This window comes from Apium graveolens, chromosome 7, assembly GCF_009905375.1.
Source record: "Apium graveolens cultivar Ventura chromosome 7, ASM990537v1, whole genome shotgun sequence".
NCBI lineage: Eukaryota > Viridiplantae > Streptophyta > Magnoliopsida > Apiales > Apiaceae > Apium > Apium graveolens.
In genome coordinates this window covers 239745020-239772673 of record NC_133653.1, presented here as the reverse complement: position 1 = coordinate 239772673, position 27654 = coordinate 239745020, and the positions used below count along the sequence as shown (strand labels likewise).

The window sequence follows — 27654 nt, the reverse complement described above, 5'->3', positions numbered from 1 at the left end:
GTGCCTCGCACTTGGCATGCTTTGAACCTGAAGGTTTATTATGTTTAGGACATTCACTACCTGTTCCTAGTACTTAGCATTAGTTTTACAAATAAGGTCGACGAAACCATCTTATGTAAGGGTTGAACCCATTTCTTAGAGATATTATCTATATATGCAGGTTTATTTCTATTATCTTGTCTACCAATTTATTTAAGTATGAGCATCCAAAGAATGCAAGTCCTGAAGGACCAAATGCCGAAAATTAAAGACAATATGAAATGAAATTAAACATAGTGCATAGATAAAAGATCCTGAAGGATCATAAGTTAGAAGTCCCGAAGGACCAATAGGTTATAAACCAATAGAAGTTCAAATAAATAGGTTCTGAAAATAAAAGCCACATACGGAAATCAAGGACATGCAAGGCCATATCATTCACTGGTCAGAAGAAACCTCCCCCTCTCCATCCGACCGTTCCTCAGAAGAAGAACCGCTGCTCGTCAGAATTGGCTCCCTCATCTTCCCTCGAAGGGCTGCCCTGGACTGGGGGCTTTTCCCTTAGAGCCGGAACCGGAACCCGAGTGGCTGGAGCTTGACTGGGACCTCATACGAGGAGTCGAGGGCACCGATCCGGAAGGTTGCTCAGATAAGTCCATAACAGGCATCTCCCAAGGGCAAGAAAGAAGGCTTGGATCAACCACGTCCCATACGCCTTGAGCATCTTTAACTCCCCTATTCCAACCTATTACCATGTTAATGGGGCGCATCTCGTCATCGTGCTCATCCATCATGTTAGTGAACCTAGTGGATCTCTGATAAGCAGCCTCGAGGTCCTTCCATTCCTTCTTCCTCTTCTCTTCTGAGCTAGCATACTTCTTTTCCATAATGGCAAGCTTTCCCTCCACCTCATGGGCCCTAGATTCCCACTCCCCTGAAGAGATAGTCATCTGATTCATGGAAGCTTGCAGTGCATGATAGTCGCCTCTCATTTTGATAGCTTGAGTAGAGGACGCAGCAAAATAAGCATTGGCCTGACAAATAAAATATGAGTTTGAGAATAAAGGGCCGAGCCCCCAAGGAGTGATTCTTATAGTATTTTCCAAGTTCTAAGAAAAAGAGAACTTAAGCGAAAATTTGTATAAGTAGAAACATACCTGATAAAGAGCATGAGCCCCCAGCATCTCAGCCTCGAGGAGTTTCTGACCAGAGGAGACAGATAAGAGGTCGGGAGGAGTAATGCAATTTTTAGACCACTCAATAGCAAGGGCCGGGTTGCCGAAAATGGAGTCATTGGATGAAATACCCCGACCGGGCTCGAAAGGAGTTCTAGAACTCCCGTCAAAATCCTTGGTCCTCTTAAGGCCAGATCCTGACGCCTCGAGGAAGGCAGGGACCTTTGGGATATGGTTGGCCTTCTTGATGGCGTCTCTAGCCATCCTTCCCGTAACAGCACCACTCGGCTTAGCTTTGGTGTCGAGAGCCTTAGCAACTGAGATAAGAAGAAAAGAAATAGATGTAAGAATAAACTTGTACAAAGTAAGGGAAAAAAGGATAAATACCCTCTATGGAGAGGCAGCTAAGGCCAGCCTCGACAAGCTTGACTTCCGTGACGAACTCCCAGTAAGGGGTTCTCCCGTCATCGTCAATAAGAAGATCTCGAGCATGAAGCTTGGCATCAGAAAGGTTGAGAATAAAGTGGGAGCTATCGACTGGGCTACTAAAATCACGTCTGAAATATACACCCCAGTCTCCGTCTTTCCACTCAACGACCACAAACTTCTTGTTCCAGTTATGGTTTGAGTCATTTAGGGAACTGATGTTCACCATTTAAGGAACGTGGGCTCGGTGTTGAATCATAACCCAACCAGGCCTAGTCATAGGAGACACCTTCAACATGAAGATGCTACGGAACATTGTTACACTCAAAGGGATGCCTAAATCATGGCATCTCACTATGAATAGGATGATGAAAGACCACCCGTTAGGGTAGAGCTGACACGAATGGATCTTTAGCCCGGCTAGAAGCCTCGGAATGAAGGGGTGTAGCGGGAAGCTTAGCCCGGAGTTAAGGGCCGCCTTGAACACAAACAGCCTCTGGTGGCAAAGATTGCATGTCCTCTCACTTGGCTTGGCTGTACGAACCCTCAAATAGTTGGGCCATGAGTAAGTCGACTTAATCTCCTCGACGTATTTCTCACGAAGCACACTTTAGTGATTAAATGCATCAAAATGGACGGTACTAGGGTACTCGTCCGCTCTCTCATCCAATATACTCTTCAAACTATTCGAGAAACGATTAATTGAGAAGGGGGAGACAAGAGCTATACCTTGGAGTGAGCGTCGAGTAGCCCTCTTATGCATAGCTTCCCTTTCGGAGAAAGAGGACTTGACTGGGCCTTGTCCACCTGACATACTTGAGAACTTGAAGAGAGTTAAGAGCTTGAGAGAATTCGAGAATTAAAGAAGTTGAGAAATGAAGGTGTGAATGAAAATGAGAACTTCTCATCTCCTTTTATAGGAAAAAGATCACCTGCTACATCAGGTCGTAAGTCAGCTTGGTTCGCGCTAGCAGGTACCTCATTGAAAAAACATCGGAAATGGTGAGGAAAGGCAATAAAAGACGACATGATAAACGAGAAAAGTGATGCATGACGTCACTTATCACATCAGTCTTCTGAAAAAAGCCTGGCTGAAACCAAATATAAGTCATTAGTCTCCACTAAAGGATGATTATGTTAATCAAAATGATTAACAAAATTAGTGGAGTTTAAGACAAGATTAGCTTTTCAGTTGAACTCACGAGTACGAGAAGGAAACGTTCGCCTCTGTATCAGAGCCATGACAGCCACAATTTGTGCGCGGGGAAGCCGCGGCCGACCAGGCAACATTTGGGGGCCCTTTGGCCTACCAGAAGCCTCTGTATCAGAGCCTTGATGACCACCACTTATGCGCGGGGAAGTCCCGGCCGACCAGGCAACATTTGGGGGCCTTTTGGCCTACCAGAAGCTTCTGTATCAGAGCCTTGACGGCCACAACTTACGCGCGAGGAAGTCCCGGCCGACCAGGAAACATCTGGGGGCCTTTTGGCCTACCAGAAGCCTCTGTATCAGAGCCTTGACGGCCACAACTTATGCGCGGGGAAGTCCCAGCCGACCAGGCAACATTTGGGGGCCTTTTGGCCTACCAGAAGCCTCTGTATCAGAGCCTTGACGATCACAACTCACCTCCGTATTAGCCTTGGCCTACCAGCCAACAAACTAAGGTCTTTTTACTTACTAAAGGCTCTTGTAGGAGGGCCTTGAGACCCGCAAAAGCTTCTCTAGAGGCCTCCCTGAGTTGTCCTCTAGAGATGTTTGGAAAAGGATAGCTCCCAGCAAAACCAAGTTTCGTAAGGACTGGGCGAAGAACGAGTTGGTTGGAGTGCGTAATATCCTACAAGAGAAGTTTAGACAAGTATAATGGAGCACGAGATTTCCTACAAAGGAAAAGTTCGGTAGAACATGGAGTGGTTTGCAAGAACAAGTACGGAACGTCCATCAGGATGAGTACAGAACGTTCGCTGAAACAGCTATAGCAGAACCCTGAGGAACTAAAAGGAAACTTTGAAATTAATTCCATGGACTAACAAGGACCACAAGAGCATAACAAGGTTAGTAGAAACCTAGTACTCTTAGTGAGAAGATCAAAAAAAAATTGGGGGGGGCAGGAACCCCTGACCAACCACCTCCAGGCCGACCAGGATGTTCTCCTGCAACCAGCCGACCAACCCACATTTGGGGGCTTGAGGCCGAGCAGAGCCTCCTGCCCCAGGAGGTTCTGCTCGAATCCGAGCCCCCCTTTCGAAATTTTTTGAAAAAATTCGGAAAAAATCAGAAAAATTTTGAAAATTTTTAAATTTTCAGGATTTTGAGATTAAGCTTAGATTAGGGCCGATTAGTGTATATAAGCATAACTAACCAAAATTAGGGATAATTAGTGATTTGTATGATGAAATTAGCCCAGATTAGGGCCGTTTAACCCATTCGCTCATATAATTAGTGTCTTATGCATACTGATTAGTCTTAATTAGCCTCGATTAGGGCAGATTAGCCTCGATTAAGGCCAATTAGTGCATTGTAGCTTAAAATTAGGCTCTTTTAAGCCTAATTAGCAACTTGTACATGGAAATTAGCCCCAATTAGGGTCGATTAGCGCCGATTAGGGCCAGTTAGCAGCTTTCACTCTATAATTAACCTTGACGAAGGTTAAGGGGTGAGAAATGCTCGCTTTATAGTCCCGATTAGGACTAGTTAGTGTTGAACACCTTCCAAATAGCCTCTACGGGGGCCTTAAGTGTGTATAGTCACAATAATAAGCCGTTGTAAATGTGTAGGTCACTCCACACTTTACAGTAACGAGGCGATACCCATGAAGGGCCGATACCCGTGAAGGGCCGATACCCGTGAAGGGCCGATACCCCTGAAGGGCCGATACCTGTGAAGGGCCGATACCGGAGAAGGGCCAAGAGTCCCCCGAGTCGCGATTAGACCATTATAACTTTCATGAAAACTTGAGCAGTATTCACGAAAGTTGGGGGGGAAATGATATGGATAGAAAATACATCCTAAAGACACATTAAATGTCATATTAATTACACTTGTGCTTCTTGTCTGAAAAGTCCAATAAAGACCTGTATGGTCCAAGCTTCATAGTAGACCTGTTTGGTCCAAGGCTTCGTAACAGGCCTATGACGGCCCAAACATCCAAAGCCCACAAGTAGAGGTCTTCCAAGTCCACGATCCTGAGTTGTTCATGGACTAGGCCCAATACGGCTGGAAGAGCAGATATGTGTGTGTTCTGAACGGACTCAAAGTCTTACATAGAAGGTTCTGGATTTTCTTCCTTAAGGGGACTCTTAATCACCATCTAAGTTGGAGACTTGTCCACCAAGTCTCCCAATAGAAGTCTAACCCTAGACTTAACTCTGTATAAAGGGATCTACCCCTCAATAAAAACTACATTTTTTGGCTTGATTATCTACAACATGGAGATACGTAGGCATCTTGCAAGGATCGATAGTCCCGAACGCAAGAGCAGCTATTAAAGCTCGAAGCTCAACAACCCTAGTATTAAATACTAAAGTACTCAGGTTTTTATTCCACGACACATGGTGTGAGTACAATGTCACAAGCACTTCTGATGAGCAGCGGAGAAAGCTGAATCTTGTTATCAAAGACGTAGTTATAACGACTCGTATATTTTGTATTATTTTATGAGTGTAATTGTTGAATAATTAATTAAAAAAATATGTATATTGGTTTTGACAGTTGTGTGTTGCTTTATTATTATTTATGTGAGGTTATTGGTACGAGGATTATTCGTGTAATTAATGGTTGAGTTGTATTGTTTTATTCTCGTTTTTGAAAGTGATTTTATTATAGATTTATTTTTATAACTATTTGGATTATTTCTAAAATTGTTTCTATGCTTTTATAATTACAATAATTATTTTTGGGATTTTATAAAATTTAGAAATCAATATTTCATCAATTATTTAGCCTTGTATGATTTTCTGATTATGTTTAAGATTAAATTCAAAAATGTCTTAAAAATTATGAAACTCATATTTATTTATATTTGAAATATTCTGAGAATTTTAAAATTATTTTGGGAATTTTTGGGATTAAATTCACCCGCGCGTTGATTCGTTTAATTGATAAAAGTGGGTATAAATTGTGTTTCAGAAATTATTTTAAAATTATGAAATTTATGTTTTAATAAACTTCGAGATATTTGCAATATTTTAAGACTATTTTCATGATTTTCTGAATTTGTTTTAAGTGGCGCTGAGTTCTTTAATTGTGAAATGCGGGTACGAGTTGCGTTTCAAAAATACTTTAAAAATTATGAAAAATTTATTTTAATAACTTTGAATTATTCGTGACATTTTAAAAATTTATTTGGAATTTTTCAGGATTATTTTTATTCGCGCGGTGTTCGTTAAATTTGTAAAATCGGGATAAAGAACGTTGTCAGAGAGGGGAATGACACGTGTCAGGGTTTCAGTTATTCAACAGAAACGTGGCAGAATTCTATCATTTGTTTGTGTTACTATCATAAAAAAAACTCAGAAGGGTAACAACACAAACACACGCGCACAGGGGGTTGTCTCTCATTTTCTCGTCAGAATCTCTTTGCTCCTGTGCTCTCACTTCTCTCTCTATCTGATTTTACGTTCTCTCCTCTCTCAATCTTCTTTCTTCCCTCTCTTCTCTATTTTTCAGGTTCCTCTATGTTCTCCGCCGGCCGTTTCCTTCCGATTACCGCCGCTGGTATGGTTCGGTTGTTCCAAATTTGGTTTCTGTTGATTATACATATATACATGCGTGTGTATATATGTGTGTGTGCGGTCCAACTCGTGTCCTTGCTGTGCCGCCCATTATTTTTCCGGTTGCCGCCGGTTTTTTTCTGGTGAGGTGACCGGTGATTTGGGTTGTGCGCTTATGCGTGTATTTATTCTGTATCTGGTTTGCTTTGACTCAATTGTTCCGTGGGAATTATTTTAATTAATTTTAAATCATTTTCTGCAGAAATTAATTGATTTTACTTGAGTAGTAAAAATAATATTTTGCGCAGAAAAATAATATGATTAAACGGTGAAACTCATGACTGGAATCCGAAACGGGTACCTCCGAGATTTACCGCCGTCGGCGATGAGCCTCAGCGAGCCGATGGTGGACTATGATGAATATTTTTGAGTCCAACGAGTTAAAAATATAAAATGCGAGTAATAATAGTTAGTAATTGGATTGTTGTTGAGATTGGTTGTTGTTGTTGAATTGACGTCGAATTGGTTCGACGGGATAGTCTGATAAATAAAGGAGGTGCTGTTCGATTTCCGGGAAATTAAACTACGGAAATACAGGAGCATATCCGGTAATTGTCGGGATGTCGAGCGAATATATAAATACATATGTATATTATACGAAACTTGATTGTATGTTATAGTGAAATATTTTGCCAAAACCAATAACCCTAATTTCGTAAAATGATGAGCATATGTATTTTCTGAAAACGAACCCCGAACCGATTTTTGAGAACGTGAACCCTAATTATTGCGTATGCTATTATAATATGTATAATTGCTATTACCCAGAACTACTATTACTCAGGATCTTTTCAAGGTTAAGGATTGAAAACAAGAATGACAAACTAACTTAATTACAAACCATTCTAAACAAACTGTCTCAAGAACTCTCTTTATTACAAACCATTATTCTATTCAAAATTTTAAACTAAACATCTTTTATTCAAATTACAACTATCACTTATCCTGCTACACCTGCTCTGGTAACTCAAAGATCTCTTCTGGGATAGGGACAAATACTCTTGGAATTAGAGGGTCCCGCAGCTTGACCCGCTTCTTGACTATTCGGGTTCTTATAGGTTTCATTCCCAACCTTAACTGAAAAACAAGGTGAACAACAATAAAAGGGGGTGAGTCATAAGTGGATTTTATATCTACTTGGAACGCTTCATTTCAGGCTTATGTTGGTGTTTTGGACTCAAGCCGTTGGCATTTTTGATGTGTTTTTGTGTCTGTACATTTCAAACATCAGTTAAATGAAGAAAGAATCTTTACAAAGAAATATGCTGAAAAGAGATCATAATTGGAAGCCTAGGCCATACTAAAATTGTAGAGAATCTCGTTAGCTTTGCGTGGGCAGTTGAATTGCCTAATTCTGATGAGCAGAACTCAAGATATGGCAAAAAGAAGAATTGTCAGATTTTTTCCAGAATGTCAGCACGGCCGCGCCGGCGCCGCTGAAAACACTATTCCGTGCCCCCGCGCCCGAAAACAGCGCGCCCGTGCCCAGTTTCTGCCCCAGAATCCTGATTTTAGTCGAAATTGAAGATTTTGAGAGTCCTGGTCATCCTGGAGCCTATATATACCAATAAAAAGACATTTTTAACAACAAGGAGACCTGAGAGAGCAATAAGAAGACCTAGAGAGAACGAGATGGCTACGGAGAAGAAGACTTTTATTTATGTAATTTGGGAGCTAGCATCAATCTTATGCCCTTATCTATCTTCAAGAAGTTTGGTCTACCTGATCCAAAGCTGAAATATATGTCCTTGCAGTTGGCCGATCGTTCTATTACATATCCACGAGGCATTGTAGAGGATGTGTTGGTCAAGGTGGACAAACTTATCTTTCCTGCTGACTTTGTAATTCTTGACTTTGAGGAGGATAAGAAGATTCCCATTATCTTGGGGACACCATTCTTATGTACTGGCCGAACTATGATCGATGTGAAAAAAAGAGAGCTTACGATAAAGTTTCACGATCAAAAGGTCACTTTTAATGTGTTCAAGGCAATAAAGTTACCCACAGCTAAAGAGGAGTGATTTAAAGTAGAGAGGGTCGACTCTGTTATGAATTCAGAGCCTGTGCAATTGCCAAAGTCAGATATCTTAGAGAGATCCTTAATAGGGGAATCAGTTATTGAAGATAAAGAAGAAGCAGAGCAAATGCGGGTTTTGAATGCACCTCCGTGGAAGAGGAAGTTGGATATGCCATTCGATTCTCTTGGGTTAGGAGAGTTGAAAATTTCTCAGGAGCGTTTTGAACCATCTATTTGAAGAAGATCCCACATTTGAGCTCAACCGACTACCAGATCACTTGAGTTATTCATTCTTAGGTGCACCCCATGATAAGGGGTTGAGATATATTTTTGATAATGTAGAGAGTGGCTGGACGAATCTTCCCGTACCTATTGAGGGTTTTTCTCATGTGGAGCAGGTAGTTGATAGGACTGGTGTTGGTGATAAGCAGTACAGGCGAGTGACTAGGAGTATGGAGGCCATGCACGACATTCACTGCCAATTTGCTGCAGATTTGACACAGGCTTTAGGCACTATTTTCCGAGCCACTGGCGTCGAGGTTGATTGGCCACCTGATCCTCCACTCGAGGAGGGTGATCTTTCCAATGACTAGGTATGCCTGAAATCCTTATTATTACCTTCAATGAGGACATTGAAAATTTTAAGTTTGGGGGTGATAATGTAAGGATTAGTTTGTGTGTGTCCATATAGTTCATATAGATTCACGTTGCATATAGTTGTATTACATTCGTAGTGTTGCATGATTTTTCATATAGGACATATTTTTTTATTTTTTATGTGATTTCATATAGTTGCATTTGCATGCATATTTAGCATGATCCCTTAAGATGAACTATATTATTTGATAAGTTGATGTTGACTTGAGTGTAGTGATGATGAATAGAGGGATGTTTAAGTCCTAATAAATTGATTTGCATGCCAGAATTCTTATAGGATTGCTTTTGATCTAGATCATATTTATGCCTGTTTATTAGTTGAGATTTAATCACTTGGTTATATTTAGAATTTTTGTTATTCTCGTAATGACGTAAGAACACTGATTTTTAAACTAGAGAAAAACTTGGATTTCATTGCTTGTTGTGAATAAGGCTAGGCGTCAAATGGCTAGTAGCCGACTCATATTTTTATGAGTAGTCTAGGGTTGAATGAAATGGAGCGAAACACACTCATTCAGAAATTATTGAAGAAAACAAAAAGAAAACAAAAAGTATGTGTTTATGTATAATTGATCACGAGTGAGCTCCTTAATACTCGAGTTATTAAGTTCTAAGGGACTTTGTGCCTAGTGACCTAAGGTTTTTATAGTCTGGGATCCACTAACCTAACGCTCGCTACATGGGTATTATTACATAAGTCTTTTGGGACATCAATCATTGCACGCTCAAATAAGCATCTTTGTATTACTCTAGTAGAAAGGAGGTGTTATGAGTCATTATGCATTTAACGTCTATTCTGTTTCTAAACTTGTGATAGTTTTGATGATAGATAAGTTATGGTTATTGATCTAGTGTTGAAAGTATATCTGTTAAGCATCCCACTCACGCATATTCTGGTTTGTGAGTTGGTTTGTGGGATTTATTCGAGCTCTGTTTTGAGTCATTGCATTCGTAGAGGCATTCACTTATTCATTTGGTTATGGTTATTATGAGGGAATCAATTGCATTATCATTTAGTTGTATTCACGCAGTTGTATTCATGTATTTGGTTTGTTTTGTAGTTTTGAGTCTGTTTATGCTTGAGGACAATCATCGATTCAAGTTTGGGGGTGTGATAAGTGGATTTTATATCTACTTGGAACGCTTCATTTCAGGCTTAAGTTGGTGTTTTGGAGTCAAGTTGTTGGTATTTTTGATGTATTTTTGTGTTTTTGTATTTCATGCATTAGTTAAATGAAGAAAGAAGTTTTTAAAAGAACTAGGCTGAAAAAAGATCAGAATTGGAAGCCTAGGTCATTCTAAAGTTGTAGAGAATCTCGTTAGCTTAGCGTGGGCAGTTGAATCGCCTAATTCTGACGAGCAGAACTCAAGATATGGCGAAAAGAAGAATTATTAGATTTTTTCAGAATGTCAGCGCGGCCGCGCCAGAACCAGGGCACCCGCGCTGCTGAAAACACTATTCCAGCGCGCCCGCGCCCGAAAACAACGCGCCCGTGCCCGGTTTCTGCCCCAAAATCCTGAGTTTAGTCGAAATTGAAGATTTTGAGAGTCTTGGTCATCTTGGAGCCTATATATACCAATAAAAAGACATTTTTAAGAACAAGGAGACCTGAGAGAGCAATAAGAAGACCTAGAGAGCACGAGACGACTACGAAGAAGAAGACTTTTGTTTTCTTTGATTTAGGCGATACTTGGATGCTTATTTTTGATTTGTCCTTGAACCCTAGTACTCTTATATTGTTTATTATCTTGCTTTTATTGGAACCCAGGGTGATGATGAGTTCGATTATGAACTAATCATTATCTTAGGGTTCTAACGGATTTACTTATGGATTTCTATAGTTAAATTATTTCGATACCTTGGTGTATTGTGATTGATTGATATCCTAGTATTGGTTGTGCTTTTTCGTCTTATGTGCGTAGCTAACATATAAGATAGCGTGTTAATCTCTATTGAAGTGAAAGTGAATATAGAGGTTTAGAACTTGCCATGCTAGCACAGGTTCATGTATAATTGTTATGCATGATTCGTAGGTAATTTTAACCATCTTACTTGCCCTATGTAATCACGATAGATAACTTGTGCATTAAACCATTATGTTTTCAATTCTTATAGACATATAAGGACTAAGCATAATTTGTGTCTATTCAACTTCTATCTCTTTTGTGGATGCTTGGTAGTAGGGTATTCGTACAACGAAAGTTGGCGTTTACTAGTTTCGTGTTATCTGATTAGTGTCATCACCATTACATGCTAAGGTTAAGAACAAAAAGGCTATTGAATGAAGTATTTAATGAAGTTAGGATACTATATTTGTTATATATATTAATTCAACCATTCTTGTTCTCTTAGTTATAATTGTTAGTTTAATTCTTAGTTATAAACAATTTCGACTTGTTATTTGTCTTAGCATTGAGCGATAACCATACATTGTTGCATAGGTGCATAAATTGAACTTAACCTAAACCAGTCTTTGTGGGAACGAATCTGATTTATATCTTATAGTACTTGTGAACGCGTATACTTGCGTGAATTTTAGTGCGTGTTTTCGCCCCAATAAGTTTTTGGTGGCGTTGTCGGGGACTCGGTGTTGTTAATTTAGTTTATGTGCTTGTCATCAGTGGTCGTTAAAGTTCACTGACTCGGATTTTTTTTTCTTTCACGGTTTACTTGTTGTGTTTCAGGTACTCATTACAATGGGAGATCCAGCAGCACGAACGAAAGCCCTGATGGATTTTTCTCAACCCAAGATCAATGACATTCAATCTAGCATTGTCAGGCCAACTATCACAGCTAATACCTTTGAGATCAAGCCTGTCATAATTCAGATGATACATAATTCAATCCAGTTTGGGGGTTCTCCAACGAAAGATCCCAATATGCACATTAGGGATTTCATTGAGATCTGCAACACCTTCAAGTTCAACAGTGTTTCTGAAGATGTTGTGAAGCTGAGACTATTCTCATTCTCTCAGAGGGACAAGGCGAAGAGCTGGTTACACTCTCTACCAGCTGATTCGATTACTTCTTGGGAAGATCTTGCTCAAAAGTTTCTCACTAACTTCTTCCATATGGCAAAGACAGCTGCAATCAGGAATGCTCTACTCAATTTGTGTAGCAATCAGGAGAATCTTTATATGAAGCTTGGGAGCGCTACAAGGAGATGCTTAGGAAGTGTCCTCATCATGGAATGCCTGATTGGATGATCATCAATTATTTTTATAATGGTTTGGGAGCACAGTCCAAACCCATGCTCAATACAGCATCAGGTGGAGCCTTATGGGCTAAGAGCTACAATGAAGCTTTTGATCTAATTGAACAGATGGCTGTTAATGAATATCAGTATCCAACTCAGAGATTGCCACAGGGCAAGGTAGCAGGAGTTCTTCAAGTGGATACATCTACGGCTATCACTGCTCAACTAAAGGAGTTGTCTATGAAGATCGTTTCTATGGCTAACTATGGTGTTAATCAGATAACCATTATTTGTGAGCTATGTGCAGGTTCGCATATGATGGAGCAATGCGCTATATCTAGTGAATTAGCTCAATTTGTGAGCAACTTTCAGAGATCGCAGCAACCAGTTCCAGACACTTATCATCCTGACAACTGGAATCATCCTAACTTCAGATGGAGCAACAATCAGAATGCGATGCAACAGTCATTCCAGTAGTTTGGAAATGAGCAATTCAATCTTCCTGGTTTTCAGTAACAATATACACCAAGATAACAACTCCAACTTCAACAACAAACTCATGGAGGTGCAGGTCAATATTCGAATGAAAAATCTGAATTGGAGGAGTTGAGGCTTATGTGCAAAAACCAGGCTCTTATATGCCAAAGCCAGGCTGTTTCTATCAAGACTCTGGAGAACCAGATAGGAAAAATTATTAACGCCTTATTGAATTGACTACCATAAATGCTTTCTAGTCATACAAAAGTTCCAGGCAAGAGGGAAGTAGAAGTGCAGGTTAAGGAAATTACATTAAGGTCTGGGAAAGTTGCAAGCCCTGCAAAATCTCAAGTTCCAGAATCTGAAGTTTTGGCTGAAGAAGAAGTGCAGAAGGAAGCAGAGGTGGAACCAAGGAAGACTATTATGGAACACACTCCTCTTGAGGGTAATACAGGGGAGAAATAGATCTATCCTCCACCTCCTTTTCCTTAGAGGTTGTAGAAGAAAAAACTGGATAAGCAGTTTGAGAAGTTTCTGGAGGTGTTCAAGAAACTTCATATCAACATACCTTTCGCTGAAGCTCTTGAACAGATGCCTAGATATGCGAAGTTTATAAAAGGTATTCTCTCTCGGAAGGTGAAGCTTGATGACTTAGAGACCGTTGTTCTCACAGAGGAATGCAGTGCTGTGCTGCAATAGAAGTTGCCTCCAAAGATTATAGATCGTGGAAGCTTCACTATTCCTTGCACCATCGAAAACTTGTCGTTCGATAAGTGTTTATGTGATTTGGGAGCTAGCATCAATCTAATGCCCTTGTCTATCTTCAAGAAGCTTGGTCTACCTGATCCGAAGCCGACATATATGTCCTTGCAGTTGGCCGATCGTTCAATTACATATCCATGAGGCATTGTGGAGGATGTGTTGGTCAAGATTGACAAACTTATCTTTACTACTGAATTTGTAATTCTTGACTTTGAGGAGGATAGGAAGATTCCCATTATCTTGGGGAGACCATTCTTATCTACTGGCCGAATTATGATCGATGTAAAAAAAGGAGAGCTTACGATGAAGGTTCACGATCAAAAGGTCACTTTTAATGTGTTCAAGGCAAAAAAGTTACCCACAGCTAAAGAGGAGTGCTTTAAAGTAGAGAGGGTCGACTCTATCATGAATTCAGAGCCTGAGCAATTTTCAAAGTCAGATGTCTTAGAGAGATCCTTAATAGGGGAATCAGTTATTGAAGATGAAGAAGGAGCAGGGAAAATGCAGGTTTTGAATGCACCCCCGTGGAAGAGGAAGTTGGATATACCATTCGATTCTCTTGGGTTAGCAAAGCTGAAAATTTCTCAGGAGCGTTTTGAACCATCTATTGAAGAAGATCCCACACTTGAGCTCAACTGATTTCCAGATCACTTGTGTTATTCATTCTTAGATGCACCCCATGATAAGGGGTTGAGATATATTTTTGATGATGTAGAGAGTGGCTGGACGGATCTTCCCGTGCCTATAGAGGGTTCTTCTCATATGCAGCAGGTAGTTGATAGGACTGATGTTGGTGATGAGCATTACAGACGAGTGACTAGGTGTATGGAGGCCATGCATGACATTCACCGTCATTTTGCTGCAGATTTGACACAGGCTTTGGGCACTATTTTTTGAGCCACTGGTGTCGAGGTTGATTGGCCACTTTATCCTCCACCCGAGGAGGGTGATCTTTCCAACGACTAGGTATGCCTGAAATCCTTATTATTACCTTAAATGAGGATATTGAAAATTTTAAGTTTGGGGGTGATACTGTAAGGATTAATTTTTGTGTGTCCATATAGATTCATGTTGCATATAGTTGTATTTCATTCGTAGTGTTGCATGACAGTTCATATAGGACATATTTGTTTATTTTTTATGTGATTTCATATAGTTGTATTTGCATGCATATTTAGCATGATCCCTTAAGTTAAACTATGCTATTTGATAAGTTGATGTTGATTTGAGTGTAGTGATGACGAATAGAGGGATGTTTAAGTCCTAATTAATTGATTTGCATGCCAGAAGAAAAAATTTCACAAAGTCTTATAGGATTGCTTTTGATCTAGATAATATATATGCTTGTTTATTAGTTGAAATTTAATTATGTGGTTAAATTTAGAATTTTTGTTATTCTCGTAATGACGTAAGAACACTGATTTTTAAAGTGGAGAAAAACTTGGATTTCATTGCTTGTTGTGAATAAGGCTATGCGTCAAATGGCTAGTAGCCGGCTCATATTTTTATGAGTAGTCTAGGGTTGAATGAGATTGAGTGAAACACACTCATTAAGAAATCGTTGAAGAAAACAAAAAGAAAAAAAGAGAAAAAAATGAAAAAAAGTATGTGTTTATGCATAATTGATCAAGAGTGAGCTCTTTAATACTCGAGTTATTAAGTTCTAGGGGACTTTGTTCCTAGTGACCTAAGGTTTTTATAGTCTGGGATCCGCTAACCTAACGCTCGCTACATGGGTATTATTGCATAAGTCTTTTGGGACATCATTCATTGCACGGTCAAATAAGAATCTTTGTTATGTGTTCAAAAATAACATGAATCCTTGTATAACTCTAGTAGAAAGGAGGTGTTGTGAGTCATTATGCGTTTAACTTCTATTCTGTTTATAAACTTGTGATTGTTTTGATGATAGATAAGTTATGGTTATTGATATAGTGTCGAAAGTATATGTCTTAAGCATCCCACTCACACATGTTCTGGTTTGTGAGTTGATTTATCAGATTTATTCGAGCTCTATTTTGAGTCATTGCATTCGTTGAGGCATTGACTTATTCATATGGTTATGGTTATTCTGAGGGGATCAATTGCATTATCATTTAGTTGCATTCACGTAGTTGCATTCATGCATTAAGTTTGTTTGTAGTTTTGAGATTGTTTATGCTTAAGGACAAGCATCGATTCAAGTTTGGGGGTGTGATAATTGGATTTTATATTTACTTGGAACGCTTCATTTCAGGCTTAATTTGGTGTTTTAGACTCAAGTTGTTGGTATTTTTGATGTGTTTTTGTGTTTGTGCATTTCAGGCATCAGTTAAATGAAGAAAGAAGCTTTTCAAAGACATATGCTGAAAAGAGATCAAAATTTGAAGCCTAGTCCATTCTAAAGTTGTAGAGAATCTCGTTAGCTTTGCGTGGGCAGTTGAATCGCCTAATTCTGACGAGCAGAACTCAAGATATGGCCAAAAGAAGAATTCTCATATTTTTTTCCGAATGTCAGTGCGGCCGCGCCAGAACCAGCGTGCCCGCGCCACTGAAAACACTATTCCAGCGCGGCCGCGCCCGATAATAGCGCGACCGTACCCGAAAACAACGCGCCCGCGCCCGGTTTCTACCCCAGAATCCTGATTTTAGTCGAAATTGAAGATTTTGAGAGTCCAGGTCATCCTGGAGTCCATATATACCAATAAAAAGATGTTTTTAACAACAAGGAGACCTGAGAGAGTAATAAGAAGACCTAGAGAGTACGAGACGGCCACGGAGAAGAAGACTTTTGTTTTCTTTGATTTAGGCGATACTTGGATGGTTGTTTTCGATTAGTCCTTGAACCCTAGTACTCTTATATTATTTATTATCATGCTTTCAATTGAACCCACGGTGATGATGAGTTCGATTATGAACTAATCGTTATCGTGGGGTTCTAACGGATTTACTTATGGATTTTTATAGTTAAATTGTTTCGATACCTTGGTGTGGGGTGATTGATTGATATCCTAGTATTGGTTGTGCTTATTCGTCTTATATGCGTAGCTAACATATAAGATAGCGTGCTAATCTCTACAGAAGCGAAAGTGAATATAGAGGTTTAGAACTTGCCATGCTAGCAGGTTCATGTATATTTGTTATGCATGATTCGTAGGTAATTTTAACCATCTTACTTGCCCTATGTAATCACGATAGATAACTTGTGCATTAAATCGTTATGTTTTCAATTCTTATAGACATATAAGGACTAAGCATAATTGGTGTCTATTCAACTCACATCTCTTTTGTGGATGCTTGGTAGTATGGTATTCGTACAACGAAAGTTGGCGTTTACTAGTTTCGTGTTATCTGATTAGTGTCATCACCATTACATGCTAAGGTTAAGAACAAAAAGGCTATTGAACGAAGTATTTAATGAAGTTAGGATTCTATGTTTGTCATATATATTAATTCAACCATTCTTGTTCTCTTAGTTATAATTGTTAGTTTAATTCTTAGTTATAAACAATCTCAACTTGTTATTTGTCTTAGGATTGAGCGATAACCATACATTGTTACATAGGTGCATAAATTGAACTTAACCTAAACCAGTCTCTGTGGGAGCGAATTTAATTTATATCTTATACTACTTGCGAACGTGTATACTTGCATGAATTTTATCGCGTGTTTTCGCCCTAACAGTGAGTCAATATTGCTCAACAAGCCTGCAATAATATCGATATATAGTGTAAAGAGAAAAGGATAAATGAACAGGTAATCTGTTGGTTGGAACAACCATCTGTTTCTGTAAAGAATAATAAATGCCATTGCTGGAGTGCCAAATGAATGAGACTGGAAACAAGAACCAACACATGCACTATAACCTGCTGATCAGTCAGGATACAGTGCAGATCTACCCAACTATATAGACCCAACCAATATATGGGGTACCCAGGAAACTATGGCCTAATGATCAAGGGTCTGGTTCATGCCCGACCCGTATCGTAACCATGCAGTCCATAGCTTAGCATCCGGAACAATCGGTATGCTTTCGATGTATCCCAACATCAGGATATATCAGAGTATATGTAAATAAGGGTATAAGTATTGGAATATGAATAGATGAGTCAATGAATTAGGAGAAATCAAGAATTGAAATGAAATAGAAACAAAGGATCAATATCTGTGTTATAGTGTTTGTGAACAAGAATTATCAAGGTGTAATTGTTATGGAAAGTTGGATGTAATTCACTATTCTGAACTTAGAATAGGGGTTTCCTGGTGCACACTTCACCTCGTATGGTTCACGGCCTTCTATCTCCGGCTTGATTCACCTTGCTGGTACTGAATCTATTAAGGAAAGATATTCGTTTAGATGACTTACTTCATACGCAATCTCAGGTTGATTCCATGTAGCCTTAATCGTCTACCCATACGATTCTATCCGACTCGCATATAATTATAAAACAGATAGAGTTCACATAATCACGTAAATCACATAGCACATAAAGCACATAATTAATTTTAGACTTATAATTATTTTTAGAATCGATACTAGACTTATATTCGCATTAACAAATACTATCTGGCTCGATTCCTAATTTTTCAGGATTTATTAGACTCATTTTTATCACAAATAAGGTCTATAAATAAATAATTATCATAAGCCCACTCGCTTTCAAAAACATTAGGATTTATAATTATCTTTAATGAAATCAGGTCATTTTTCTGAGTCTAAGAGTCTTCGTTTTGCTCAAATCGGATAGACGGTTTAATTATTACGAAATAAACAAGATTTAATTAATTATAAACCAAATATAAATAATTAATCATAATTAATTAAACCTTAATCATATTTTTAAATAATTATTTAAGAATTATTATATTTTAAAATAATTATTCCCTAATTTTTAGAATTAATTAGAATTTATTACAAATTATATGATTAAATCGATTATTTATAACTAATTAATCGATGCGAATAATTATTACGAAATCTGATCGCATAAATAAATGAATCGATACTCGCGCGACAATTTTTAAATTCTCGAAACACAACTCGAATAACTACGAGTTACTCGCTCAAATTGATTATTTACAGAATTACTAATTGAATTATTCGATCTAATTATTTAATCTTATTTATTATATAATTAATAATTTATTAAGTAATAAATAATTAAATAAATAATTAGATAAATAATTAAATAAATAAATAAATAAATATAATTTCGATTTTCTAAATTAATAAAATAATTTAGAAATTATTTACAAAATATTTCAGATTTTAAATCTAATTTTTATTTGATTTTTCTAATTTACAAAAAAATTATTTTCTGATTTATTAAAATAAAATAATTAATTAAAAATACAGAAACAGTTTTTAGAAACTTGAATTGGGGATTGATGAATCAAAACCGGGTCAACCAATCAGGTTGACACAGGGTCTTCAAGAACGCGAACCGGGTTCGCCAGCCGGTTAAAATCTGGTGGCCAAAACCTAGGTTTCGGCGACCCTATCCCGGCCAAACAACAATGAAACAACAAAATTAATTGAGGGTTTTCATTCCCCGGCCTTCCAGTAACACAACCCCACCGTCCTATCCCACTCGCGTGGATCGTCTTTTTCGGCCAAAAACAGAAACCACCAGCGAGCTTCAACGAAGTCCGACGAGCACAATTTCCAGACAAAACAGACACCTTTCGAATCGATTTTAACATGGTTTTCACTCAGAATCTCACAAGAAACACAACTACACTAATATCACAGCCGAATAACCCCTGGAATAATTTCTCCGATCAAATCACCACTATTTCCATCCAAAACTTAAATTATCGATTCCGTACATGAAAAATTACACATAATAGCTCAAAATAAAGCTTAACACTTCTACAATCTAACCCCTATAACCAAAACAATCTCATATTCATACAAATACAAAAACGAACTAATTAAAACTTACATAAACCCTAAAATAAGAACAACTAATTACAACAATCATTTAATGAATCAAATAGCATGAATCAGTTGTAAACAAGCATCTAAAGCTATCCCAAGCATCAAATTAAACCCATAACCCCACAATCAAAACCCCCCAAATTCAGTTCATGAACCCTAAAACATGAATTGAAAATCTAAGCAACAAAATATGAAATTGATGGTATGAATAGAAAGTAGAGATCATAAGTTTCGTTTTGGTTACTCACATGAAAGATTTGGTGCACAGAATCACTATGATTCCTGGCCTGTTCTTCACCAACACTAATATTCTTGAATATTCTGATTTTTTTAATAATTAACTAATTAATAATTAAGAATAATTCAGCTATTTATACTAGGGAAAATAATACCCCTAAATAAAATTAAGGGTCTAATTACACATCTAATAAAATTATTTGGCCCCAACTTTTATAATTTTTGGGTATTAATTATGAATTTTTAAGTATCTAATAAATACAAAATATATGCCAAAAATTCCCAAAAATTGTGAATAATACAAGAATGCAAAGAAAAATGATGTTTGATAATTTCATGATCATATAAAAATAAAAATGTGATTTTTGTGGGGCTTTTGACACCCGAAGGGGCCCGGAAAAGTCATTTTTCGCAAAAAAAGTAAATTTATAAAACGTCTAGATGTTCAGAATATCGATGTGGTATAGGCCATACTTGGCAAAATAGGGCCAATGATTTTATTTGAAATATGGGCTTTTAAAACACTGTTTGAGCTGTATGGATTTTGATATAAAACATATAACTTATAATAAAACACTCGATAAATATTCGAAACACATTCCGATCAAAACAGACAACACTTAGCACATTGCATTTAGGGTTTTGTGACTCAACACACTTAATCACATAATAATACACATAAATTATCTTTATTAAGATATAATACAAGTGAAATTTCCCGGTCGTTACAAATGCAAGTCGGGATTTGATATCGAATGGGTAGGTTTGTTAGCGAGGATATGTCAAGCATAACTGGATGTCTAATATAGAGTAGTCCGACTCTGTAGGTTCTAATCAAAAGGCCTGAAAGTTGACGTCGAACTAAGATTAACCTAGTGATCAGTCGACAAGCGCAGCGAGGTTCCAATCGAAGGGTCTTAGTGTCGAGGTCGGATCCAGGATAGTTAATTAGTAAGGCAATAAAGCCGAGTGTCCAAATCGGTTCAAGGTCAATCAGAGATAGTTGTAAGTTCTGTAAGGAAAGTACCCCTGAACAAATCTTTTACGGTTCAGTATATATGAATAATTGTTGATTTAATTTACATACTAGAACAAAACATTTTAAGTTATGTATTCCCCGTATTTAAATATATTTTATTAACTGACATTTTGGGGAAAAAGTGACTTCTGAAAATGCCTATCTCTAGATTATGATTAAAATTGGAAAGGTTTTGGGAATGTGTGATGTGATATAATTGTTTAAAAGAGATAGGTATAACTGATTTCGGAAAACTGGATAAAAACGGATCAAATATTGGATGGTTGCGTAAGAGGCCCGTAACGGCCCAACGGGTTTGCGTAAGAGGCTAAGTCGGTTGCACACCCTATTTAAACCACTTAGTCTAGCTGACAGAGACTTAGCTAGTCTCTGAGTTCCGGAACAGGTTTTGGCGGGATAGACTGATCAGCTGTCCCTAGGATTCATCCAATTATATATCTGATTTTGGTTTGGTAGTTCCCGTAACGGAACAAGTGGTTTTGTGGTCCCCGTAACGGGACAGATGATTTATGGTTCCTGTAATGGGACAATGGTTTTGGAAAGGAAAATAGCATGCTAAAATTGGACTCTGGTATTTTTACACAGCACACCACTGATAATATTATTTTCAGAGCATGCTAGTTTTGATATCCAGTTTATACCTGTTTTACTTGTTTTCATAAACGAGCTATGGTATACCTGTTTTACTGATATACTTGTTTTTATACCTGTTTTACTGATATATATGTATTGCAGATGCCTAGGAGATTCTTCTGTGGTAGTCAGGGCAGAGTTCCAGTTCATCTGTGTCAGGCTCCTCTGAGGTAGTTGTGTAAGACCAAAGATGGTCCGTTGAGTTGCACTATTAAGATAGTACTGCCAGGATTGTTTCTAGTAAGTTGGTTTTGTGATGATTGTAACCTAAGTCATACTTAAACCTGAAAAAAGGGTCTTGGTAATGGGGTCGTGGTTATGTATAATTAGTGATTTAGATTATATTATGATTATTATTATTGTTATTGGTGAAGTCAACTCCTAACCCCGGGGTTGAGGCCGTCGCAGTTGGTATCAGAGCGACAGGTTTGAATCCCTGATTTAGGTTAGGAATAGAGTCAAAAGAGTGTAGAAAGATTATTTATAGACGTGAGTCAGCAACTCAATCAAAGGAGCGAATCTAAGAGTTCAGTCGAGGGTTTCGAAGGTATAACTCTGACGTCTATTGAGGTTTGACCGGAACTGCCCTAGTTTAGTGTACGTCTCCTTCGTATATGTATTATTGGTAAGCTCCAATAGAGGTTTATAGTTCCCCCTTTTGAGAAAATGAGTTTGATAGTGAAAGTTTAGTTTCTGAGTGAACCCTGGATGTGTCGAGTGAAGAGACACCAATATTATCCCTAAATATCGTACCTTCTATGTCAAGGGATGTTGCTGGACCGAGTGTGTGACCTCGATGAGTTCGGATAGTATGATAATAGTCGGTGGCTTCTATGAAAGCCAAGTTTCGTGAAGTATGGGCATCAGTACTGTTGCTATATCTTAAACCTTATACGTATTTCTTGAGACATATTTTATTTCCAGAGTAATTGTTCACTATCCAGCAAGTTGCTTGTTTTTCTCGTAAGAAAGTCAAATCTCGAATTAAGCAACTTAAGGTTTTATTGATCTATCATAAATTATATTATCCCCTTCTTATTTCTGCATTTTCTACCTAAACATTGTTTCTCTCCTCAATGATTCTTTCGGTTAATTGGGGCAAACAATGCATGTAATTTGACTATTTGTCTGTGTGATAAAGGGTCTGGTGGGACGCCCCCAAATTATGTGTTGTGAACTATGCGGTACTAAGACTGGCCATCTTATGTACTTGTATGGTTGCTCTCAGTTATACCTACATCTTCTTCACTGTTTCTTCTTATTCGATTCCCTTGAGCTGAAATTTTATTTGAAATTCTATGATAATGAATTTCTGCGATTAGATGGTCCTAGTTATTGAAAGTAAATAAAAGTTGACTGTCAGGAAGAATGAAAGTCCTATATCAGGATGTTATTTAAGAATAAGGGTAGCAGCGAGGGTTCAGGATCTGATGAGGGAGTTATAGCCTCGGGAAAAGCAATTCAGTGATTGATGAATCACTTGTGGGTGATAAGAAATCATCCTTAGAGGAATGGTTGGTTGAAATTTGGACTGCGGTTCCTAGTAGAGTCAGTGCTCCTTAAGTTTGACTTGAGTTACCAGTTTGCTCTATGTGATTGTGGCTGAATAGTCAGCCAAGTTTTGTTTCCCATCAAATTAGTTTGGCTGTTGTAGTTGAATAGGGATGTGAAGTTAGTCAATTGTGGTTGTATGGAAGAGCCTTGCTATGGTGCTTAGTTTCTTTGCATTTCAGTTTTCCTGTACTGTTGTTGATTCTGCTACTGTCATTGTTGCTATGGTTGCTAATGCTGTTAATCTAGATTTCTTTTATAAATGGACCCCGATATTAAAGACATGGGTATTGTGATTGGGAAGCATTTTCCTGATACAGGTACACCATTTAAACGGTGATATCATCTTTCAAACATTCTTTTTATGTTTTGAATAAACTCATCTATATATTTCAGGAAGATGCCACCCTAGAAAGCTACCCAGTCTAAAGAAAATAGTAGTAGTTTTGCGGAGGGTCCAGCTATAAATGAAATTCTAGACTTGTTGCACCAGCAGCAGCAACAACAGTTGCAGCTAATCCAACAGGTTTAGGAGCAGCAACTACTGTTGCAGCAGCAATAACAAGAAGTGAACCAAAGTGTTAATTTTAAATCTTTCCAGAGCATTAAACCTCCTGAGTTTATAGGTGAACCTAATCCAGCGGATGCTGGAGCATGGTTAAAAGAGATGGAGAAAGCTTTCAACCTTGTCCAAGTAAACGATAATCTTAAGACTGATTGTGCAAGCTAATACTTAAAGAATGAAGCGAATTACTGGTGGGAGTCAACCAGAGCGTTAGAAGGAGAAGGCCCTGTTCCATGGGCTAGGTTTACCGAATTATTTTTGGAAAGTATTTCCCTGATTGTGTGTGGAATCAAATGGAGATTGAGTTTCTAGAGTTGAAATAAGGCGATAGAAGTGTAGCTGAGTATGAGGCTAAGTTCACAGAGTTGGCTAGGTTTGTACCAGACTATGTGCACTCTGAAGCTCAGAGGGCAAGAAGGTTTAAACAAGGATTGAAGCCTAAGATTCGCAACGGAGTTGTAGCATTGCAACTCAAAACGTATCCTTCCATAGTTTAAGCCGCCTTAGTAATTGAGATTGGTCAGAAGTTAGCCGTTAGAGAAAAAGAAGATGAGAAGCGAAAGATAGATGTTGTGGAAGAAGCATCAGGTCAAGAAGGATCTAGCCAGAAGTCTGAGAAAAAGGTTGGAAGGAATAAGACTAAAGAATTTAGAGTACAAAGTTTTTCGTTAAACAAGCCTAATAAGACAGTTAACTCTAGTTAAGTCGGACATGTTGTATATATTGGAATGTAAACAATGTGGTAAAAGGCATGGTGGAGTTATGTAAAGAAAATATGGAATGTTTCTGGTATGGATAGAAAGGACACTATGCGTCAGAGCGTAAGGTGGAAAGTCCAGGAGTCACATGTTACAATTATGGCAAGGTAGGGCATATTTCCAAAAACTGTAGAAGTGTTTCTCGAGATAGCATGGGAGGTAGTGCATCAAAAGGTCTGACATTCAGTACACCAAGGCTAAGACTTATAATATGACTAAACGATCAGCTGCTCAAGACCCTGATAAGGAACCAGGGCAATGATTGATTACCAGAAGAAGCAAATAGTAATATTTACGGAAGCTAATATTAGGATGAGTATCCGAGGGAATACGCAAGAATCTAAGGCATAACTAGCACATACCGTGGATATCAAGAAGGAAGCACCTAAGTTGGAAGAGATGCAGATAGCAAGTGAAGTCCCAAAGGTTTTACCGGATAGGTTACCAGGATTACCTCGGAGCATGAGATAGAATTTCTCATTATTTACTGTACAAAGTCGGGCTGGAGTCCAAAAGCCCCATATCGTATGGCTAGTAGGAATCAAGTAAGTAGTTAAGGAAATTTCAGGATTGCGGAATGAAAGAATAATGAGATAAGATGTATTCCGTGTTGTGTACTGATGTGGTTTATAGAAAAGAAGAATGGATGTATGAAGTTACGTGCTGATTATCAGAAGTTGGAAAAGTTGATGAATAGGAATAAGTAATCCCTGCATAGAATTGATTATCTATATGATTCAATTAAAGGAACATGTTGGTTCTTGGGGGATGACCTAAGATCAGGCTACCGTCAGCTAAGGTGAGCCTGAGGTCAAACTAAAGACTGTGTTTAGAGTAAAGTATGAATATTATGAGTTCTAGTGATGTTAATTGGATTAGCAAATGCACCAGTTGCGTTTAAAGATTTATTGAACAAAGTGTATAAAGGAGTAATTGTAAGAGTATAAGTGTGTTTATTGATAACATCCTCAGCTATTTAGAATCTAGATAATTCATATAGAACGCCCAAGGATTTCCCTACGAAGGTCGAAAGGGGGCAACTATATGTTGAGATTTCAAGGTATGAATTTTGTTTGAGGTTACCAAAAGATTATGGTGACCTTATTAACGATCACTCAAACAAAGCCAGTGTAGTAAAAGATATGTAAAAGAGTGGAAGTTGAAGTTTGAGTAACTGAGGGTGATAAGAAGCCACTATATGAAGTTCATCCTCAGTCTAAATTGATTGAAAAGATAAGGGAATTGTTAGGTCCCGAACTAGTTTACTAGATTGTGAATACAGAATATTGATTTGGGAAAGGTTAAAATCGACTCATGATATACAAAGGGTAAATGCGGATTCATGTCAGAAGGATATAGAGATAAAAGTTGGAACGTTAGTCTTGTTGAAAGTTTCGCCTTGGAAAGGAATAGTGAGATTTAGGCATAAAAGTAAGTTAAGCCCTAGGGATACAGATTGTTTAAGATATTGAGGAAACAGGTAAAGTCGCCTATAGGTTAGCACGGTTGCCATAGCTGCAACATACTTGTAGTATGTTTTAACGTCTTTATACCAAAAATATATATCCTCGATGTGAATCAAGACAGGGTGTACGAACCAATATAGGTCGTAAAAAGCGGGGCCTCAGGAATGAATTTATATCGATAGGGAGTATGCTCTGAATAAGTCCTCGAATATATGAGTCTACTTGGGAATTAGAGTCAGATATGCTTGACAATTATCCTTCTATGTTTCATTAGTTAAGATTCTGAGGACAAAATATTTTTAAGGGGGAAGGATATAACGACTCGTATATTTTGTATTATTTTAAGAGTGTAATTGTTGAATAATTAATTAAATAAAAATATGTATATTGGTTTTGACAACTGTATGTTGCTTTATTATTATTTATGTGAGGTTATTGGTACGGGGATTATTCGTGTATCTAATGGTTGAGTTGTATTGTTTTATTCTCGTTTTTAAAAGTGGTTTTGTTATAGATTTATTTTCATAAATATTTGGATTGTCTCTAAAATTATTTCTATAATTACAATATTTATTTTTGGGATTTTATAAAATTTAGAAATTAATATTTCATCAATTATTTAGCCTTGTATGATTTTCTGATTTTGTTTAAGTGTAAATTGCATATTAAATTCAAAAATGTCTAAAAATCATGAAACTCATATTTATTTAAGTTTGGAATATTCCGAGAATTTTAAAATTATTTTGGGAATTTTTGGGATTAAATTCACCCGCGCGTTGATTCGTTTAATTGATAAAAGCGGGTATAAATTGTGTTTCAGAAATTATTTTAAAATTATGAAATTTATGTTTTTATAAACTTCGGAATATCTGCAACATTTTAAGACTATTTTCGTGATTTTCTGAATTTATTTTAAGTGCAGCTCGGTTCGTTAATTGTGAAATGCGGGTACAAGTTGCGTTTCAAAAATACTTTAAAATTTATGAAAAATTTATTTTAATAACTTTGAATTATTCGTGACATTTTAAAAATTTATTTGGAATTTTTCAGGATTATTTTTATTCTCGCGGTGTTCGTTAAATTTGTAAAACCGGGATAAAGGAGGCTGTCAGAGAGGGGAAGGACACATGTCACGGTTTCAGTTATTCAACAGAAACGTGGCAGAATTCAATCATTTGTTTGTGTTAATGTCATAAAAAACACAGAAGGGTAACAACACAAACACACGCGCACAGGGGGGTTGTCTCTCATTTTCTCGCCGGAATCTCTCTGCTCCCGTGCTCTCACTTCTCTCTCTATCTGATTTCTCGTTCTCTCCTCTCTCAATCTTCTTTCTTCCCTCTCTTCTCTGTTCTTCTGGTTCCTCTCTATTCTCCGCCGGACGTTTCCTTCCGATGACCGCCGCTGGTATGGTTCAGTTGTTCCAAATTTGGTTTCTGTTAATTATACATATATACACGCGTATGTATATATGTGTGTGTGCATTCCAACTCTTGTCCTGCCCATTATTTTTCTGGTTACCGCCGGTTTTTTCGGTGAGGTGACCGGTGATTTGGCCTCTGCACGTATGCGTGTATTTATTCTGTATCTGGTTTGCTTTGGCTCAATTGTTCTGTGGGAATTATTTTAATTAATTTTCTGCAGAAATTAATTGATTTTACTTGAGTAGTGAAAATAATATTTTGCGCAGAAAAATAATATGATTAAATGGTGAAACTCGTGACTAGAATCCGAAACGGGTACCTCCGAGATTTACCGCCATCGGCGATAAGCCTCAGCGAGCTGACGGTGGACTATGATGAATATTTCTGAGTCCTACGAGTTAAAAATATAAAATACGAGTAATAATAGTTAATAATTGGATTGTTGTTGCGATTGGTTGTTGTTGTTGAATTGACGTCGAATTGGTTCGACGGGCTAGTCGGATAAATAAAGGAGGTGCTGCCCGATTTCCAGGAAATTAAACTACGGAAATACGGGAGCATATCCGGTAATTGTCGGAACGTCATGCGAATATATAAATACA

At 37.8% G+C, this 27654-nt stretch overlaps 1 non-coding gene across 1 annotated transcript; it reads right to left on the bottom strand.

The window, feature by feature from the left end:
- Positions 1–12110: 12110 nt before the first annotated feature.
- LOC141676421 (small nucleolar RNA R71) lies at positions 12111–12216 on the bottom strand. Its single transcript, XR_012557012.1, has one exon. It is a non-coding gene; the product is annotated as a small nucleolar RNA R71 (small nucleolar RNA).
- Positions 12217–27654: the final 15438 nt, after the last annotated feature.